We start from the raw sequence: 21,360 nt of genomic DNA, 5'->3' as shown, positions 1-21,360 counted from the left end.
GAATAATTCTCAAAGTAATTCCAATGGCAAAATTTTATTCAATGATTGTTCTTCAGGATACTATTCTATTTTGTCTCCGAATAGTCCTACATGCTTTTCTTCTGTAAGAAACCCTTCAACAATTGATTTGGTGCTAACAGATCAAAGTCATGTATGTAGTGATTTGATCACACATGCTGACTTTGATTCTGACCATCTTCCAATAACTTTTTCTTTATCCCATGAATCAGTTTTAAACCCTATGAGCTCTGTTTTTAATTATAACAAAGCTAATTGGGAAAGATACAAAAATTATATTGAGAGAAATTTCAATAATGAGCCTGATTTGCAAAACGAAGTGAATATTGATTCCGCTTTGGAAGCATTAAAATGTGCAATTGTTGATGCCAGGAATTATTCTGTTCCAAAGGCTCAAGTGAAATTTGATTCACCAATAATTGACGAAAATCTTCAACTTCTAATTCGTTTGAAAAATGTCCGCAGACGTCAATATCAACGTTCTCGTGACCCTGTTTTTAAAACTATTTATAAAGATTTACAGAAAGAGATTAAACATAGATTTACTCTTCTGAGAAATCAAAATTTTGAGACTAAAGTTGAAAACTTGAAACCATATTCAAAACCCTTTTGGAAGCTGTCGAAGATTCTTAAGAAACCTTCAAAGCCTATTCCAGTTTTAAAAGATGGTGAACGTTTTCTTGTATCCAATGAACAAAAGGCTCAAAGACTTGCTCAGCAGTTTGAGAGTGTTCATAACTCAAATTTGAATTTTGTGAGTCCAATTGAAAATGAAGTCACACGTCAATTTGATTTAATTTCTTCCCAGAATTTTTTACCTGCAGAAATAATTGAAACTAACTTGAATGAGATTAAATCAATTATTAAAAATTTCAAAAATATGAAAGCACCTGGTGACGATGGAATCTTTAATATACTAATCAAACATCTCCCTGAGAGCACAATGGATTTTTTAGTGAAAATTTTCAATTGCTGCTTCAAAATTGCATATTTTCCCAAATTATGGAAAAATGCAAAAATTACTCCCATTTTAAAACCGGATAAGAACCCAGCTGAAGTTTCAAGTTATCGACCAATCAGTTTGCTTTCTTCAATAAGTAAACTGTTTGAGAGAGTTATTCTTAACAGAATGATGTCACACATCAACGAAAATTCAATTTTTGCAAATGAACAGTTTGGATTTCGCCATGGGCATTCCACAACTCATCAATTGCTCAGAGTTACTAATATGATACGAGCTAACAAATCTGAAGGTTATTCCACTGGAGCTGCTCTTTTAGACATAGAAAAAGCATTCGACAGTGTTTGGCATAAAGGTTTGATTGCGAAATTGCAAACTTTTAATTTTCCAATTTTCCTAATCAAAATTTTAAAAAATTATCTTACTGATCGAACTCTGCAGGTTGTCTATCAGAATTCAAAATCTGATAGATTTCCTGTCAGAGCAGGTGTGCCTCAAGGTTCAGTCTTGGGTCCAGTCCTGTACAACATATTCACTTCAGATCTTCCTGATTTGCCTCCAGGATGCACAAAGTCATTGTTCTGCGATGACACAAGCATTTCCGTAAAAGGAAAAAGTCTTCGTGTCATATGCAGTCGATTGCAGAAAAGTTTAGATATTTTTTCTTCCTACTTGCAAAAGTGGAAAATCTCTCCCAATGCTTCTAAAACTCAAATGATAATTTTTCCGCATAAGCCTAGGGCTTCTTTCCTCAAGCCAAACAATAATCACGTTGTCAAGATGAATGGGGTTATTTTAAGTTGGTCCGACAAGGTTAAGTACTTGGGACTAATTTATGATAAAAAACTTATTTTCAAAGAGCACATTGAGAGTATACAAGCCAAGTGCATCAAATATACGAGATGTTTATATCCTCTCATTAACAGGAATTCTAAACTTTGTTTAAAGAACAAACTTTTGATTTACAAACAAATTTTTAGACCAGCAATGCTTTATGCTGTACCGATCTGGTCAAGTTGCTGTTCAACAAGGAAGAAAACGCTTCAAAGGATTCAGAATAAAATTCTGAAAATGATTTTGAAGCGTCCTCCTTGGTTTGGTACACTCGAATTACATAGACTTACTGGTGTTGAACCATTAGAAGCTATGTCAAATAAAATTATTAACAATTTTCGACAAAAATCGTTGCAATCCTCAATTGCTACGATAAGCTCTCTTTATAGCCAATAAGTTAGCAATTAAGTTAGTTGTAAGTTTACTTCCCCTTTTCTGACAAGTAGGTTTAAATCCCTACGAATGACAAGTCCTAATTGCGAAAGCAAACAAATCTTTACAATTAAAATTACAAATTTCTAACAGTGTTGAGAAGTCACCATTTGTGATTGGACACACATACTCAATATTCGCTAATATTTATCATAAATACTTAAGCTACTAACAAATCCCCCCTTAAAAAAAAAAAAAAAAAAAAAAAAAAAAAAAAAAAACAGTACTCCTGATACATGTCGAACAAAACAGATTTTCCGTGAGTGATGAACTGTAAACAATGTTTCTCAGAACAATGATATTTAAAAGCTTACAAAACGTGTCTTCTCTTCAACGAAACCATAACAATTTAATTAATCAGACAGCGCAGCGTGAACAGGGTAGTAATTTTCCACCCAACCAATAAGCCTAACGCAGAAATAACGCAAACGCTTTCTTCCGTGATTTGCGCTTACCACCCAGCAGGGGTTAGTCAAAATGACGTCAGTGAGGCTCCGCACTTTTTAAAACAGCTGCTTTTCGCAAACGCACCGCATCCAAGTTGAACTCGATCACATTCATAGGCCGACCGCGAGAGCATATGCCGCAATCCGACAAAGAAGGTGCTTTCGGCCCACTTTTCGGCCGGTTTGACGTACACGGAAGAGTTCGTTCGCCTCTTGCGTCTCGAACTAAATTAAATGGGTATTTTGTATACAGATGTGCGCCAAGCTTTTTCGATTTGTGTTAATATTCAAAGATGGTGCTTGAAACAAAACCTAATCGAACCGTGCCAAGACCATAACGGTTCAGTTAACTACAACTCCGATTGACTCGTTTAGGTGTTCTCCAATTGCCTGCAGGTGTTCAATGCGGTATACTGAGGTTCCGAGGGCTTTCCATTATTTTCTTCGCAAATAACTGGACTCGTAAAAGTTTTGCCTATACGTCTTCACGGTTTACGTCAAACAGAAAATTTTCACTGATTATGGACAGAGTAGAGCACGAATGACGCACAGATGAATTAATTTAATTTTTTTTTCGGGTGCCGCGGATTGTATATATATATATATATATATATATATATATATATATATATATATATATATATATATATATATATATATATATATATATATATATATATATATATATATATATATATATATATATATATATATATATATATATATATATATATATATATATATATATATATATATATATATAGGGGGGATTTGTTAGTAGCCTAGGTATTTATGATTAATACTATAGTAAATAATGAGTACGTGTGTCCAATCACAAATGGTGACTTCTCAACACTGTTAGAAATTTGTAATTTTAATTGTTAGGATTTGTTTGCTTTCGCAATTAGGACTTATCATTCGTAGGGATTTAAACCTACTTGTCAGAAAAGAGGAAGTAAACTTACAACTAACTTAATTGCTAACTTATTGGCTATGAAGAGAGCTTATTCTGGCAATTGAAGATTGCAACGATTTTTGTCGAAAATTGCTAATAATTTTATTTGACATAGCTTGTAATGGTTCAACACCAGTAAGTCTATGTAATTCGAGTGTAACAAACCAAGGAGGACGCTTCAAAATCATTTTCAGAATTTTATTCTGAATCCTTTGGAGCGTTTTCTTCCTTGTTGAACAGCAACTTGACCAGATCGGTACAGCATAAAGCATTGCTGGTCTAAAAATTTGTTCGTATATCAATTGCCGCGGATTGTAAATTAAAGATTCACGCCCGCATATAAAAGCGCAGGAAAGTACGAATATGCACTCCAAAAGTAGATTCAAAATAAATGATTCCTCGAAAACAACCAGTATTTGGATGAGTTGGAATTGGGGTTTTTAACCAGCCAATAAGCGAAAATCCATCGTTGGTCATTAGTTTGAACATGAGGCTACCCAATAGCTCTTTTGAGATATTAAGTATGTCATTACTGTCAGTAGTTATAGCCAGACTCAGCTCGCATTTAACATCTAGCAAGTCACGACCGCACAACAAGAGCCCCAAATGTGAAAGTCGCCCGAATAACGCGTTCGAGTGAACAAGTTACGTTACACAGCAATGGCGGTAATGATGATAAGGACACAAAGGAGCCCGACAGGCTAAGTTGCCCCAATTGCTACTAATTGTCCGATATACATGCTTTACTGCTTAATTATGGGATCGTTTATGAGAAGAAAATACATTGTCCAGCTTAGGTCTCCTTCTTTTTTGACCTCCCGGCGAATGAATGAATCGTGCCGATGATGTTGCAGTTTTTTTTTATTTGGTTCGTAGACTATACCCCGGTGCTGATGGCATATTTTCGGTACTAATGAGATTCCTGCTGGTTTCGAGTTTTTGGACGAGGTAAAAAAATGTTTTCTGGCTTTACACGGTATGATGAGAAAGAAATTGGACCTACAACTCACCAGCCAAACAACAACCCACCACAGGCGGAATCGGAAGGTCAGTCGTCATTTCACCTACATAAGCTGGTCCTTCGAACCGGATCCAAATTGGTTGGATCTGGACCCTTCAAGTGACGACAGCGTGGATCCATCTATTCGACGTTACGGAACACAAAGGATCGAGGGCTATTATCATCGGCAACAAAGGAACGACGCCGCCTTTGTCATTCTACGACGCTCACGACGCCATTTTGGACGCTACAATCATCAACTCTGGTAATGTACTTGAACCGCTAATGCATGGTGGCGGAATTTCTGGATTTCGGGGTTGGACCTTTATCTTCGATCGGGAAATTAACTGGAGACTGGAGCTGAGGGCATCATTTCTTAACGGGACGAGACATCATTAGCAGTGGGTGGTGCCAATCAACCGTGATCTGGATTCGGATCGCCTTTACAAGTAGACGAGATTAGCACGGTGGGCTAACGTGGTTCGTGCAATCATCCCAGGGCTTAATTAAATTTCTGCAGTATCGCCATTTGGGTTGGACACTGGACATCGCACATCGGCCGTTTTGGCCAGGTAAAATTATACATAGTTATGTCTAGCTGTGGCTTGGACTCTTTCGGATATTATTCTAAATATAAATTTACCTTTCGATGCAATTTGACTTGTGCTTCTTTGCGGACTGAGCCTTGTTGGTAGTTCTGACGTATAAGGAGTAGTCTTGGATGTTGATCGATTTCGTTTGTGTCATCAAATAGTTCTTAAAGGTGAGACTATAGTATATGTCCTGCGAAGCAGGACGTCTTTTTGAATACTACACCCGCATTTTCCTTTTCGAACGCATTGGTTAAATATTTCTTAAATATTTCTAAGTCGTCATTTCACCTACAGAAAGATTCCAGTGGTTTATTCCCATCCCAATTGACGGTGGACTGAATCATCATGAATTATTTATTTTGTTAACCTTGTTTTTTATTAAGAATTAAATAATGCTTATTTTGTTAATACGAAACGTCTCACAAGCTGTTTTTTCCTATATTTCCAGGTAAATTCCACTACTGATAATTCGTGCAATAATCAATAGATTACCTGTACCATAGACGAAATCTTAGGAAACAGAAAAGGTATGTCCAAGTCATAGCCTAAAAATTTAAATTGAGATATTAAATACAAAATTTACCAACCAAAACCGAAAAACTGAATAATAGAAGAATGGAACAAAAAAATAGAATAAAATGAAAACACAAAACAACGAAAAAAAAACCGAACAAAAAAAAAACAAGAAAGCAGAAAATCGGAAATGGGAAACCAGAACGTTTCCCACGTTCGTTTATTTCGTTTTATTTTTGACTAGGGGATGAATGAAGTCCTGAATTGTTTTTCATTAACATTTTACTGCAGGAAAGCAGAGCATCTTCCTGTAATAGATTAATTTCATATAACTTCATTAACTTACTCGACGATAATGGAGCCGATATCCTACATAATGAATATTATGAATACAAGAATAAATCAAAAAACATGTAGATAATTAATGTCAAAACAGGAAACTATTAGACAAATAAAAATCTAGAATGCAGAAAATAAAAAACAAAATTCAGAAGAAAGCAACAAAAAGAGAAACCAAGAGTACGAATACAGACCAAAACATTACAAAACCAGAATAGAGACACACCTAAAAAGAACACAAACTCATACAAAATACAAGAGCAGAAAAAAGCCGAACGAATTAACCGAAAACTGGAAATCGAAAGATATATACGATACGAGCCATAAATGCAAAATTAAACAAAGACATAGGAAAACAGATAAACATGAAATAATTAGTGAAAATAGTTATAACATCAGAATCAGAACATACAAAACGGAAAAATTAAAAAACAGAAAACCAAAACTCACTTTTAAATAAAAAAAAAGAAACAAAAACAAATGCAAAATAATGAAAATAGAAGAGCGGGAAACCAAAATACTAACAAAAATCATGAAACACAAAAATAGAGGGAAAACGGATTTCTTGAAAACAACCACGGGAAATGTAGAAAGACATACCGCAGAAGAACAAACAAGAAACGAAATTCATGAAAATAGAATAGAGAGAGAGAAGAAGAAAAAAAAGAAATGACTGATGAAAGAATGAAGAGAAAAAATCGGAGAAATAGATATGTACATAAATAGACAGAAAAGGATAAAGAAAATTGGAAAGATACAGAGAAAGAAAGAGGAATAGAAAGAATTAGAAAATATAGCAAGAAATTGGAAGAAAAAATGATTTAAAAAGGAAGAGACAGTGAGAAAGAAAGAAAGAGTGTAAAAGAGAGAGAGAAAGAAATACAAAAAGAGAGAGAGAGTGAGAGTGAGAAAAGGAGAGAGAAACAAAGAAACAAAAAGAGAGACGTCGACAGAAAGGGAGATACGCAGACAGAAAGAGAGAAACACAGACAGAAAGAGAAAAAACAAACAGAAAGAGAGAGACACAGACAGAAAAAAAGAACCACAGAATGAGCGAAACACAGACAGAAAAATAGAAAAATAGACAAAAAAATAGAGACAATGACAGAGAGAGAGAGAGAGAGAGAGACAGACAGAAAGAGAGTGTGAGAAAGAGAGAAAAAGAGAGAGGGAGAGCGAGAGAGACACAGAGAGAGAAATAGCAAGAGAAAATGAAAGAGAATATGAGAACAAAAAAGAGAAAGAGAAAGAAAAAAAACGAGAAATAGAAAGGAAGAGAGAAAGAGAAAAAGAGAAAGAAAACGAAAAGCAAAAAAAAGAAAAAGCATAAGGAAAAGAAGAAAAAATAGGAGGAGAAAAAGAAAAACAAGGAGACAGAGAACGAGAAAGATAAACATAAACATAAACATAGAAATTGACATGAAAATAAACATAAAAATAAACATTGAAATTGACATGGAAATAAACATAAAAATAAACATAAAATAAACTTGAAATAAACATAAAAATGAAGATAAAGATAGAGATAGAGATAGAGATAGAGATAGAGATAGAGATAGAGATAGAGATAGAGATAGAGATAGAGATAGAGATAGAGATAGAGATAGAGATAGAGATAGAGATAGAGATAGAGATAGAGATAGAGATAGAGATAGAGATAGATATAGAGATAGAGATAGAGATAGAGATAGAGATAGAGATAGAGATAGAGATAGAGATAGAGATAGAGATAGAGATAGAGATAGAGATAGAGATAGAGATAGAGATAGAGATAGAGATAGAGATAGAGATAGAGATAGAGATAGAGATAGAGATAGAGATAGAGATAGAGATAGAGATAGAGATAGATATAGAGATAGAGATAGAGATAGAGATAGAGATAGAGATAGAGATAGAGATAGAGATAGAGATAGAGATAGAGATAGAGATAAAGATAGAGATAGAGATAGAGATAGAGATAGAGATAGAGATAGAGATAGAGATAGAGATAGAGATAGAGATAGAGATAGAGATAGAGATAGAGATAGAGATAGAGATAGAGATAGAGATAGAGATAGAGATAGAGATAGAGATAGAGATAGAGATAGAGATAGAGATAGAGATAGAGATAGAGATAGAGATAGAGATAGAGATAGAGATAGAGATAGAGATAGAGATAGAGATAGAGATAGAGATAGAGATAGAGATAGAGATAGAGATAGAGATAGAGATAGAGATAGAGATAGAGATAGAGATAGAGATAGAGATAGAGATAGAGATAGAGATAGAGATAGAGATAGAGATAGAGATAGAGATAGAGATAGAGATAGAGATAGAGATAGAGATAGAGATAGAGATAGAGATAGAGATAGAGATAGAGATAGAGATAGAGATAGAGATAGAGATAGAGATAGAGATAGAGATAGAGATAGAGATAGAGATAGAGATAGAGATAGAGATAGAGATAGAGATAGAGATAGAGATAGAGATAGAGATAGAGATAGAGATAGAGATAGAGATAGAGATAGAGATAGAGATAGAGATAGAGATAGAGATAGAGATAGAGATAGAGATAGAGATAGAGATAGAGATAGAGATAGAGATAGAGATAGAGATAGAGATAGAGATAGAGATAGAGATAGAGATAGAGATAGAGATAGAGATAGAGATAGAGATAGAGATAGAGATAGAGATAGAGATAGAGATAGAGATAGAGATAGAGATAGAGATAGAGATAGAGATAGAGATAGAGATAGAGATAGAGATAGAGATAGAGATAGAGATAGAGATAGAGATAGAGATAGAGATAGAGATAGAGATAGAGATAAAGATAGAGATAGAGATAGAGATAGAGATAGAGATAGAGATAAAGATAGAGATAGAGATAGAGATAGAGATAGAGATAGAGATAGAGATAGAGATAGAGATAGAGATAGAGATAGAGATAGAGATAGAGATAGAGATAGAGATAGAGATAGAGATAGTGATAGAGATAGAGATAGAGATAGAGATAGAGATAGAGATAGAGATAGAGATAGAGATAGAGATAAAGATAGAGATAGAGATAGAGATAGAGATAGAGATAGAGATAGAGATAGAGAGAGAGAAGCTGAGATAGAGAGAGAAGCTGAGATAGAGATTGAGATACAGATAGAGATAGATAAAGAGAGAGATAGAGATAGAGATTGAAATAGAGAGATAGAGATAGAGATGAAGATGAAAATGAAAATACAGATAAAGTTAAAGATAGAAATAATGATGAATAGAAAGAGAAAAAAGAATGTCAAAAGAAAGAGAAAGAGAAAAACGAAGAGAAAGAGAAGGAGGAAGTGAGACGAAAAGAGAAAGAGTGAGAGAGAGGCTTCAATAATGCGAATCGTGCGTATCTGAGAAGCTTGCAAAACAACACTGCGGCGAAATTTGAAATGCTCTCCAGAGAGATAATGAACCGGTGTAATATTTTTCACATGAAAGAACATTACGCTCAATAACTACACATCAGAACTCCCTGCTATGCTGTTACTGTGTATCTCTCAGTTATATATCAAAGGGGAGCATCTAGGTAGAAAACTAGATTGCGTTGTTTGCCTTGTATCTCGAATCTGAAAAATATAAATCCAGCCGCCCGTCACGCATGTTTGCTCTTCGATTGGTACCGAATTTATCTCAGCAGTGATCACCGCGATGTATTTCTGTTTATTTTCATTAGAGTGATTCACCCCTCTCGTTTCGCTCAGCTGTGGTGTAAGCAGCAAGTGTATTATTATTCTGCGAGCGGCAAAAACATAGCACAAAGCTGAATGAAGAAGTTTAGTGCAAAAATGCTATACGCATTGCTCAAGCTGGGTAAAAAATGAGCGATGAATATTCACTCTGCTCTGTCCCACTATTAAGGAGAAAAAGAAGCCTACACATGAACTGATTTGTTCAGTTCGTCGAGCTAAGTCAAGTGGTATATAACATTCGGCCCTCCATGCCTCGAATTTAACGTTTTTCCACCGGTTTTATATCCATTGTATAACACAGATAAAATACAAGAAAAAATATTAGGAATAAACTATAAAAGCACTAATGTATTAAAAATTTATTTTCTTTCAACTTTTTTTGTTAACTGCGAAAACGGCTTGTTAAATGATAGTGTTCTCAGCGCAATCACAATTCCTGCCTGAAAACCAGGAGATGTTCACTAAACCTCCTTCTTTTTTGCCTAAAGTGTGATAATCGCAACTATTTCAGATGCTCATAACTCATTATTTTCATTCTACCATCATCAAATCTTGACAGATTTGATGATGGTAGAATGAATCTAATGATATAAGAATCAATACTAAACCATACCAACGAGTGGATTTTGTGTTGAAATACACAAATTATGTTGAAGTTAGTAGGAAACATAGGAAACGGGTTCTAGATGCTAAAACCTGTTTTTTTTTGCTAATTACGTCATCATCACTTTATGATGGAAATGACACCAGTTCGTACGCCTGCTGAGATATCAAAAATTTCAATAAAAAAATCTACATATGAACTGGCGATCGAAACATTTGAGCTAGTCCCAAAAATGTTAAAATAATTAAATCGCACCCAAAAACATACCTGGTTCATATCTTATATCACAACCGATCCGGTTTGATGCTATAGCGTGTCCTCGCAAATCGAAGATGTTCGAAGACCGCATTATTTCGTCTGACCCTCGGGCGTCGTCATTATTATCGTTTTGATTGTTATTATCATCATTATTGCTGTTATTATTCGTTGTGACAACTACAGCACACGGGTTGTGTGCCGTTATTATCAGCAATCATCATCTCCAGCCAGCCGCGTCATAACGGCTGGATGGATGCTGCTCTCGGAACTTTTCTCTCGCACGTTCACCTTCTCATCTCGTCTCGTTTCACACTTGAGCTTACAACAACAATATGATACGGTTGCGGTTCGCGCTCGATGGTCGTTGCTTAGTGGTGTGCGCTGCGCCTACTGCCTCTCAGATTTCAACGCAGGCGTTCGTTACCTGTGTTCCTACTTGTTTCTGGTACTGAGTTGAGTAGTAGGCTTTTACGGGAGTACGGGAATGAATGATCTTCGGATCTGCTGCTGCTGATATTGCTGCTGTGTGCGAAATCAAACAGATACAGACAGACGGAATTGCGCGTCGCGACGCGACGGTTGCTGGGATTTTCAGCGTGCGAATTTCAGGCTTCCTCACCTTAGCCTGCTTGGACTTGACGCTAGTATGGTTTGGTTTTCCATTCGGTTAGTCTAATTCGAAGCGCCGAGCAGGTCGAACGTTGTTTGTTCGCCTTGTTCACAACTTAGTATTAGGTTTTTAGTAAACAGAGTGTGCGGTTATCATCTGCTCCGGTAATCGCTCCGTCGAAGTAAGCGAGAAAAGTGCACAAACCTGTCGCAAGTTTTTGTTTTGCTTTTTTTTTCGCGCTGGTTGGTTGGGTTGTCGTTTTTCGATTACTATACGAGCTAAAACAAAAAGGTGATTAATTGTAAAAAGTGTGCTCATAGTCGCTTTCACCGGACTCCGGTTCGGCTGAACTGCAGGCGTGTTTTGCGGTGACTTTTGAGCTTTGGAAATAGTGATTTTTAATACTGGCAAATCAATAACGGTGGAAGTGTTCTTACGAGCTGTGAATCTGTGTTCGTTGCGCTCGTGTTTCTGCGCTACGAACGGAGAAGATCGTGTGCAATGTCTGTATTATTGTATGACGTCAACGTTAATTGTTGGGAAATGAAACAATTAAACGCGCTAAATGAGAATTGTAAATGAGTGCAGTGTTAGGTACTTATAAATGTCTACTGACTGGCAGAGGGCGAGATGATGTGTGATATGAAGATAAACGACGGTACGCAAGTCGAGCTGAACGTTCCTGATATTCGCTGACGGTTTGCATCTGATATGGTTGTTGGGTTGAAGACTTTTCGTTGTGAGAGCGTGCTCTGTAATTGGGTTATAAAAACATGGATCTCGAAAAAGTTTGGGTTTCAGGTTATGTTAAAATAAACATTTATTTACTAGCAGCACAAACATATTTTTGTCAACAAATTGGTTTGGATGCAAATGTCTCAGAATAAAAAAACTGGGACAACAGTTATTTTCCGATTCAATGAGATGTTTGCTCATATACTTCATAATTCATAAGCCATGAAATTTATAAAAACTATTATCAACAAATAATTATAATGGAGCAGAAAAAAAAATAGTTGAAGTCTTCTAGTGGTAAAACTTTTTAAATCTACTTTTTATTTGTTCTCAGCTAACACCTTGAAAACTAAATACATATTGTGGGCCACTAGAAACGAATCAGATTTACAACATAAATTATTTGTTTTTTTTACGAATGAAAAAAATATTTTGAAAAAATCTTCATCGTCGTGTACAACGTGTGATAATTTTTTCTCCTGTGCGTCTTGAACTGTCCTACAGATCAGACGTTTTTTCGGTTGCTTGTGGACTGGTCTTTGACTGCCTATAGCTTCAAAGTTTGTGTTTTGTCAGTGTGTCTTTTAAAGACTACCTGAAAGTTATTTCCCATCAGTCTTTCTCAAGACTACCTACTTTTGAATTTAACATTTGTTTTAACTTTTTTCGTATCACCTGAAATGGCTGGACGGAAAAAGAAACCTCGCATCGCTGCGGGGAGGAAAAGAGAGGCATCTCTTTCTGACACATCGAGTGTCTGTAGTGACAATCCTTTTGATATTTTGCCTGAGCAAGAAGCTGGTGAAATGGAAGTTACCAATAATGAAACTATACAAAATATAAAATCTTTAAAAAAGGAGAAAGTTCCACCTATTGTGGTAACTATTTCTTCTGAATTTATTATATTCAAAAAGGAACTTTCAACGTTTGTTTCTGACGTTAAAGTTACCTATCAAATTGGCCGTAGAGGTGAATGCCGCTTATTAGCCGACTCAGTAAAGGGTCGAGATCGTCTTGTTCAGTATTTAACCGACAAGATGTACAAATTTTTTACATATGACACCAAGAACGCCAAGCCGTTCAAGGTTGTCTTGAAAGGTCTCACCAACGATCAAACCGTTGATGAGATCAAACTTACTTTAACAGAATTACTTGGCATAGCCCCTACCCAAGTAATTCTAATGAAACAAAAATCACGAGGCGAAAACAGTCAGCGAACTGGAATTTCCCTTGTAAATTATTTAATTCATTTTAACCGCAGTGAGGTTAATACCTTAAAATTTTTTGAAAAAGCACATGCTTTATATAACGTGCGTGTAAAATGGGAATTATATCGAAAGTTTGGCGGAGGTGAAAAGCATATCACCCAATGCCGTATTTGCCAACGTTATGGCCATGGTTCAAAGTTCTGTAACATGGACCAAAAATGCCTCATTTGTGGAGACTCTTCTCACACAAAGGACACATGTCCTGTGAAAGAGAGTAAAAATTTTCGCTGTGCGAATTGTAACGGCAACCATATGTCGAATTTTTATCAATGCCCAGTCCGTTTAGCAATTGTTGAGGCAAGGCAAGGTAAACAAAATTCAATTTCTCAATTAAAACCAACTTCAAAACAAAATTCTCCAAGCGTACCAGTGACGCATAGTTTACCTACTCCTTTGCATACCCGTTTAACTTATGCACAGGTTACAGGTAGTTCGAACATTATACCGCCTAGTGTTGGTAGTTCGAAAATGACCGTTAATATGGGTAAGCAAAACACGCTAGAAAATAATTGTACACCTATTACTCCAGCTAATATTGCTGCCGAAAATATTTTTTCTAATGTCAACTGCCTGGGGCCTATTACGGCAGGTAAACTTTCTTTTTTGCAACAGGCAATGTTCGATCTTATGAACGCCATGTTGCAGGCAAAATCAATGTTTGAAGCCATTCAAATAGGCACAAATTTTACTATTAAAATTGTTTCTAATCTAAAATTTAGCAATGATTTTAAATAAAACAATTAAAATATTAAATTGGAATGCTCGCTCATTGAAGGCCAATGAGAATGAGCTTTTTAATTTTTTAACAGTAAATAATGTGCATATTGCAATTATTACTGAAACATTTTTGAAACCTAACATAAAATTAAAATATGATCCCAATTACGTGGTTCATAGATATGATAGGATTCAGGGTTCCGGCGGTGGAGTTGCAATTGTTATTCATCGCCGAATCAAACATCGTGCTCTTCCCCATCTTGAGACGAAAGTTATTGAAACTTTGGGAATTGAAGTTCAAACTGAACTTGGGATTTTATTTATTGCCGCAGCATATTTACCATTTCAATGCACACGCGAGCTCAAAAATTATTTTAAAGGTGATTTACAAAAACTCACTAGAAATCGTTCGAAATTTTTCATAATCGGCGATTTTAACGCTAAACATCGTTCATGGAATAATTCTCAAAGTAATTCCAATGGCAAAATTTTATTCAATGATTGTTCTTCAGGATACTATTCTATTTTGTCTCCGAATAGTCCTACATGCTTTTCTTCTGTAAGAAACCCTTCAACAATTGATTTGGTGCTAACAGATCAAAGTCATGTATGTAGTGATTTGATCACACATGCAGACTTTGATTCTGACCATCTTCCAATAACTTTTTCTTTATCCCATGAATCAGTTTTAAACCCTATGAGCTCTGTTTTTAATTATAACAAAGCTAATTGGGAAAGATACAAAAATTATATTGAGAGAAATTTCAATAATGAGCCTGATTTGCAAAACGAAGTGAATATTGATTCCGCTTTGGAAGCATTAAAATGTGCAATTGTTGATGCCAGGAATTATTCTGTTCCAAAGGCTCAAGTGAAATTTGATTCACCAATAATTGACGAAAATCTTCAACTTCTAATTCGTTTGAAAAATGTCCGCAGACGTCAATATCAACGTTCTCGTGACCCTGTTTTTAAAACTATTTATAAAGATTTACAGAAAGAGATTAAACATAGATTTACTCTTCTGAGAAATCAAAATTTTGAGACTAAAGTTGAAAAATTGAAACCATATTCAAAACCATTTTGGAAGCTGTCGAAGATTCTTAAGAAACCTTCAAAGCCTATTCCAGTTTTAAAAGATGGTGAACGTTTTCTTGTATCCAATGAACAAAAGGCTCAAAGACTTGCTCAGCAGTTTGAGAGTGTTCATAACTCAAATTTGAATTTTGTGAGTCCAATTGAAAATGAAGTCACACGTCAATTTGATTTAATTTCTTCCCAGAATTTTTTACCTGCAGAAATAATTGAAACTAACTTGAATGAGATTAAATCAATTATTAAAAATTTCAAAAATATGAAAGCACCTGGTGACGATGGAATCTTTAATATACTAATCAAACATCTCCCTGAGAGCACAATGGATTTTTTAGTGAAAATTTTCAATTGCTGCTTCAAAATTGCATATTTTCCCAAATTATGGAAAAATGCAAAAATTACTCCCATTTTAAAGCCGGATAAGAACCCAGCTGAAGTTTCAAGTTATCGACCAATCAGTTTGCTTTCTTCAATAAGTAAACTGTTTGAGAGAGTTATTCTTAACAGAATGATGTCACACATCAACGAAAATTCAATTTTTGCAAATGAACAGTTTGGATTTCGCCATGGGCATTCCACAACTCATCAATTGCTCAGAGTTACTAATATGATACGAGCTAACAAATCTGAAGGTTATTCCACTGGAGCTGCTCTTTTAGACATAGAAAAAGCATTCGACAGTGTTTGGCATAAAGGTTTGATTGCGAAATTGCAAACTTTTAATTTTCCAATTTTCCTAATCAAAATTTTAAAAAATTATCTTACTGATCGAACTCTGCAGGTTGTCTATCAGAATTCAAAATCTGATAGATTTCCTGTCAGAGCAGGTGTGCCTCAAGGTTCAGTCTTGGGTCCAGTCCTGTACAACATATTCACTTCAGATCTTCCTGATTTGCCTCCAGGATGCACAAAGTCATTGTTCTGCGATGACACAAGCATTTCCGTAAAAGGAAAAAGTCTTCGTGTCATATGCAGTCGATTGCAGAAAAGTTTAGATATTTTTTCTTCCTACTTGCAAAAGTGGAAAATCTCTCCCAATGCTTCTAAAACTCAAATGATAATTTTTCCGCATAAGCCTAGGGCTTCTTTCCTCAAGCCAAACAATAATCACGTTGTCAAGATGAATGGGGTTATTTTAAGTTGGTCCGACAAGGTTAAGTACTTGGGACTAATTTATGATAAAAAACTTATTTTCAAAGAGCACATTGAGAGTATACAAGCCAAGTGCATCAAATATACGAGATGTTTATATCCTCTCATTAACAGGAATTCTAAACTTTGTTTAAAGAACAAACTTTTGATTTACAAACAAATTTTTAGACCAGCAATGCTTTATGCTGTACCGATCTGGTCAAGTTGCTGTTCAACAAGGAAGAAAACGCTCCAAAGGATTCAGAATAAAATTCTGAAAATGATTTTGAAGCGTCCTCCTTGGTTTGGTACACTCGAATTACATAGACTTACTGGTGTTGAACCATTAGAAGCTATGTCAAATGAAATTATTAACAATTTTCGACAAAAATCGTTGCAATCCTCAATTGCTACGATAAGCTCTCTTTATAGCCAATAAGTTAGCAATTAAGTTAGTTGTAAGTTTACTTCCCCTTTTCTGACAAGTAGGTTTAAATCCCTACGAATGATAAGTCCTAATTGCGAAAGCAAACAAATCCTAACAATTAAAATTACAAATTTCTAACAGTGTTGAGAAGTCACCATTTGTGATTGGACACACATACTCATTATTTACTAATATTTATCATAAATACTTAAGCTACTAACAAATCCCCCCTTAAAAAAAAAAAAAAATAAAAAAAAAAAAATTTTTTTCTCCTATTACTGGAAAGAGTTCATAGCAAATTCGTAAAGTAAGTAGACGCTTTTCTGGCTGTGTTTTCCAATCCATTAGGATTTCGGTCCGAAATAAAATCGGACTTTTGAAATTTCATTCCAAATGGACTTTGAACCAGAATTTCTGAACTCTTCTCGCTTCGATGTCGATCACTAATAGTTTGGACTTGTTTAATTTTAATACAATCGACATTTCAGCACTCCATAATTTCACCGTAACTTTGATAGCTCAGAAATTCTGATTCCAAACTCTAACAATCATCATGCAAACAAGTTTCCTAATCCTTCAAAAAAGTGAGGTTGTGTTTGCTCTAGCGATAATCTGCAGCAGTTTGAGGTTCGGTGAATCTGAGAAACGTCAGCTTGTTTACATTCAGAAAACATGCAAAGAAACAAGACCCCCCCGGCAACAGCACAGAATCCCAGCGCTGCTTATCATTAAACTGTCGCCCGACATCCGCCGCTGAATGAAGCTGCTGCTTCGCACCCCGTCAGAGATAACTCCTATTTCGAGCCGGTCGGTGCACCTACTTCGGAACAAAGTGTAGCCATGTTTCCCGAAAAGGTCGAACCCAGTACGCGCGTACCGTAATAAATCTTCCGTCGCGGCTGTCGGCTTCCCATCGTACAATTTTCCACCCCAGCCCAACCGGCTCGGTTGTGACGATGATGAGTGTGTGTGGTTGACGATTCCGATTTGGTCGCGTCATCTCCGCCTGACGGTTCGTTCGAACCTGCAAAACCTAGACCGGTTCAAAATGGAAACTTGCTGCAAGTGTTGCTTCACACTGGTGGACAAATTAACTGCCTGGCCTGGCAGAGAGGCCGTTTTGCGAGAACCACTATTCGACCAGCCCCGGTTGATTTATAGGGGTTTCCTGCCCGGTTGAGCCTCGGCCGGGTGACGTCTGACATATCAATTGTACTTCGAGCGGGGTGCACAAAAAACTTGAAAATCGCTACCGGAGCACTAAATGATTCAGTTAATTGAAGCCAGAATTAAATACCAGCTTTTTGTTGTTTTTGTTTCCTTTCGACGAGACCAAAACGGCATTCAACAAACCAAAAGCAGTAGGTACTGAATGAGTCGTCTTAATTGAAAACATGGTCTGCGATGTTGTTTTTTTTTAATTGGTGAGAAATGTTGGCACAGTTTCGATTAGATTCAACAATGGCCGCCGGTTGCAAAAATAATCACCACATAGCGCACACAAGCATGTCCATCTGTGTTGACAGTAGATCATGTTGCCACCAACCGATTGTTGGCACGCTGACAGTTTGGAAACCGGCTGGAAGCAATTATAATTGATCACAGCTACTATGCGGGGGTTTCGGAGATATTTTGTGCGACGAGTTGCATAAACAACGCGGCATCGCATCGGAGCACACCGACAGAGACCAGAGAGCGAGATGATTTATACGATCCGTGTCATTACATATTCAAAAAAAAGTTACATGACACGTACACGCTACATGTCTAGTCCTACCCCCCGCCCTTGATACGTAGTTTGAGATGTAAAAAGGTGCAGCCCGTGCAGATCGGCGGCAGTGATGCGATGATAAATACCTACATAAATAAATATTCCACCGCGTTCACGCATTGTCTGGCAGAGCCCCCAATGGGAATTCATCTGGGATTTCTGTGGGTGAAGTGACGTGAAGCTCGATTGTTCGAATGACAGTTTTGATTTATGTTTAAGTGCTAAAGTTGTGTGTTGCTATAATCTAGAATGGAAACTTGGAATGATCCAGGAATAATTTGACCGAAATTCAATGCTCATTTTGACCATACTTAAGTGAACATATCTGAAAACGGAGAAGTGCATTGAATAGGATTGCCAAGCTGTGCAAAATTATTTCCCTAGGAAAATATAAAAAAGGTACACGGTACAGCTTCAAGCCAGTGTCCCTTTTAAGCAAAATTTTTGGTGGTGCAGTGAAAACTTATATGAAAGCACTTTCGCAGAGCGGTTTCTGTTATTTGGCGTCTATTTGCTGACACGTTCGGTTGTGTACGGCTTTCGTTGTGAATTTTATTTGCAATATAGACAATTCAAATTACGTGGTTGGCAGTGTGATCCTTAGCGGTGTAAAAGCAGCTTCGCAATGTGAAAGTTAGCAAGAGTTGAATTACTAAATTCTATATCATTCATAACGGAAATAATATACCATAACATCCGTATTTCCAGAATTATTTTATAGATATTGAAAATGGTTTTCTTGCAACTATGTTTAAATCAAAATTTTAGAGAAAGATATACGGGTGGGACAAAAAATTAATGTCAGCTCCAACGCATTTCGCATGTTGCTCATGGATTCTATAACTATTGCTATTATTCTTCAAAGACGTCCAGTTGGCTCTTGAAAATATATTACCAAACAATATTTGCAGGAAATTTTCCTGACAAAAAATTCTTCTGAAGACCATAAGGCGCTACGATACTTGTAGAAAAAGTTATTTACCTTGAGCTGATTAAATGTCTACCGAATAGCTCAACATTACCACGTTGCGTTGGATGATGTTGAGCCGTTCGTCAGATATGAGTACATAGTGAATAACTTTTTCTACAAGCATCGTAGCGCCTTACGGTTGTCAGAAGAATTTTCCCCAAAAATTCGCTACATACATAATGTATTGATATATTTTTAAGAGTCAACTGGACGACTCTGGGAAACAAGTTTCGAGAAACTTCCGCTACTTAAAAAAAAATACGACGATATGAAAATTTACACAGTTGTTATAGGACTCATTTTTTTGTAGAAGACAAACACTGTGACCACTATCACTATTTGGCGAATTGATGTCCTTGCTACATTGCATATTTATTCTAGTTAGGCAACGCACTCCGTATGAAGTTTTTTACCGCACCGGGATTTTCCCTCCAAATATCGACAGGTTCTAGGGGCCTTTCAATAAATACGTAAGCAAACAGAGGAAGGGGTGTGTGAAATTTTCTAAGGTTATCTTGCAAGGGGGGAGGGGAGTGAATTGATATCTTACGTAAGAAAAACATTCTTAATGCAGCTTGATTAAGAAAATGAAAAAATATGCTTACGTAATTATTCTCGGCATTCGCAGAGTAGGTGTTCGATGTTTCGCTTTTGATGCCACAAAGGCGAAATTTATCATCATCAAGTTTGCCTAGTTTCTCGAGAAGATACCTGCTCGGACATTACCCTGTGAGTAGACCTGTGAATGTCCTCAGGTCTTCCTTATTGAGCCTAAAAAGAACGAAGCTCTTCTCGCGAATTGACTCTATGAATTTTTTCGACTATCCTAACCCGCTTGTGATATCCCAGTTTGATTTGAAAGTTGCTTTCTTCCATTCACCGAGTTCAGCTTTTAAAGCGCTCGATGAGACTCTACAAAAAGCTTCTAGGCCCTTGTCTGGCTAGTGAGCCTTCTCGTTTCCTTCAAATCCACAGTGATCAGGAACCCAATATAAATTAACCAGGTTTTTCTTATCCAGCTGTCGGTAGTGACGTTTCGATTCTGCCGATACTAATCCATAATAGACTCTTTTTTCATGATATGCGACAAATTGGTATCGATGCTCGAGTTCCATACTTTTGGTATATTGATACATTGTGTTAAAATCGAAAAAAAAATCACGACCTAGTTCACGACACTTTTGATGTTCTCATTATTTTTGTGTAAGAAAAAAAGGAAGGCAAATATATCTGCTTGTTTTTACCATATACAGTTGAAAGTCCATAGAGTTTTGTTTAGGTACGAGCAGTCTATAATATCTCTTTCAGCTCCGTGTCATTCTTTCTGGGGGTGGCAAAAAGTTCGCGTATATCAGTTTCAAACAGAAAACGTCATTCATGTCATTGTATTGCAAAAAAGGCTTTGATTGAAGCCTGGGTTTTAAACATTATGCAAAGCATTTTTTTTTTTGAGAAACAAACCTACGAACAATCCGACACTTGAAAAAATCAATGCTCTGAAAACGTTATTATCAATGTATCAGTCTTTTTTTCGAATCATAAATCGATACTTTGATCAATTTTACCATCACTAGCTGACTAGCGATAGTATGCATTCCCACACTAAATTAGTGTGGCACAAAGGGCCTTAATTGTTGCCTGACTGTCACAGATAAATAGGACCCATAAGAAATTTTGTTGAAGTCCATTGGAGCAAGATAATAACACTATCACTTTTTTTCATTATAACCGTGTCCCCGGTGTAATAGATATGTGACAAAAACAGCTATACAGTAATTTCATGCAAAAAGTCCTATCCGAAATTGTTTTTGCTTCGAGCATCCAATAAATCACTATAGGTGGTCTTTCTTGAGAAGTTTTATACCCGTTTTTTTGTTTGGTCCTTTGTTGACCTGTCTGGAACAGGGTGACCCAAAAAATCGACTTTTTTTTTAATTCACAGCTCTTACAAAAATGTTACTTTTGATCCGTTTAACCAA

The 21,360-nt window shown here is 36.2% G+C and overlaps 1 protein-coding gene across 4 annotated transcripts in view; it reads left to right on the top strand.

The window, feature by feature from the left end:
- LOC129732419 (inositol-trisphosphate 3-kinase A-like) overlaps positions 1–21,360 on the top strand; it is a 167,715-nt gene that overhangs the window by 92,646 nt on the left and 53,709 nt on the right. The window contains exon 1 of one of the 4 annotated variants that reach the window (XM_055693303.1): positions 11,318–11,448. The exons of 1 other annotated variant lie outside the window; for it this stretch is intronic. The gene's annotated coding sequence lies outside the window, so the exon portion shown is untranslated. Of the gene's footprint in view, positions 1–11,317; positions 11,559–21,360 lie in introns of those variants that run through there. 2 more of the 4 variants (XM_055693302.1, XM_055693304.1) reach the window with 2 other exon arrangements.

This window comes from Wyeomyia smithii, chromosome 3, assembly GCF_029784165.1.
Source record: "Wyeomyia smithii strain HCP4-BCI-WySm-NY-G18 chromosome 3, ASM2978416v1, whole genome shotgun sequence".
Classification (NCBI taxonomy): Eukaryota; Metazoa; Arthropoda; class Insecta; order Diptera; family Culicidae; genus Wyeomyia; species Wyeomyia smithii.
Note: the sequence above shows the minus strand (reverse complement) of the source record. Positions and strands in the feature narration are given on the sequence as shown.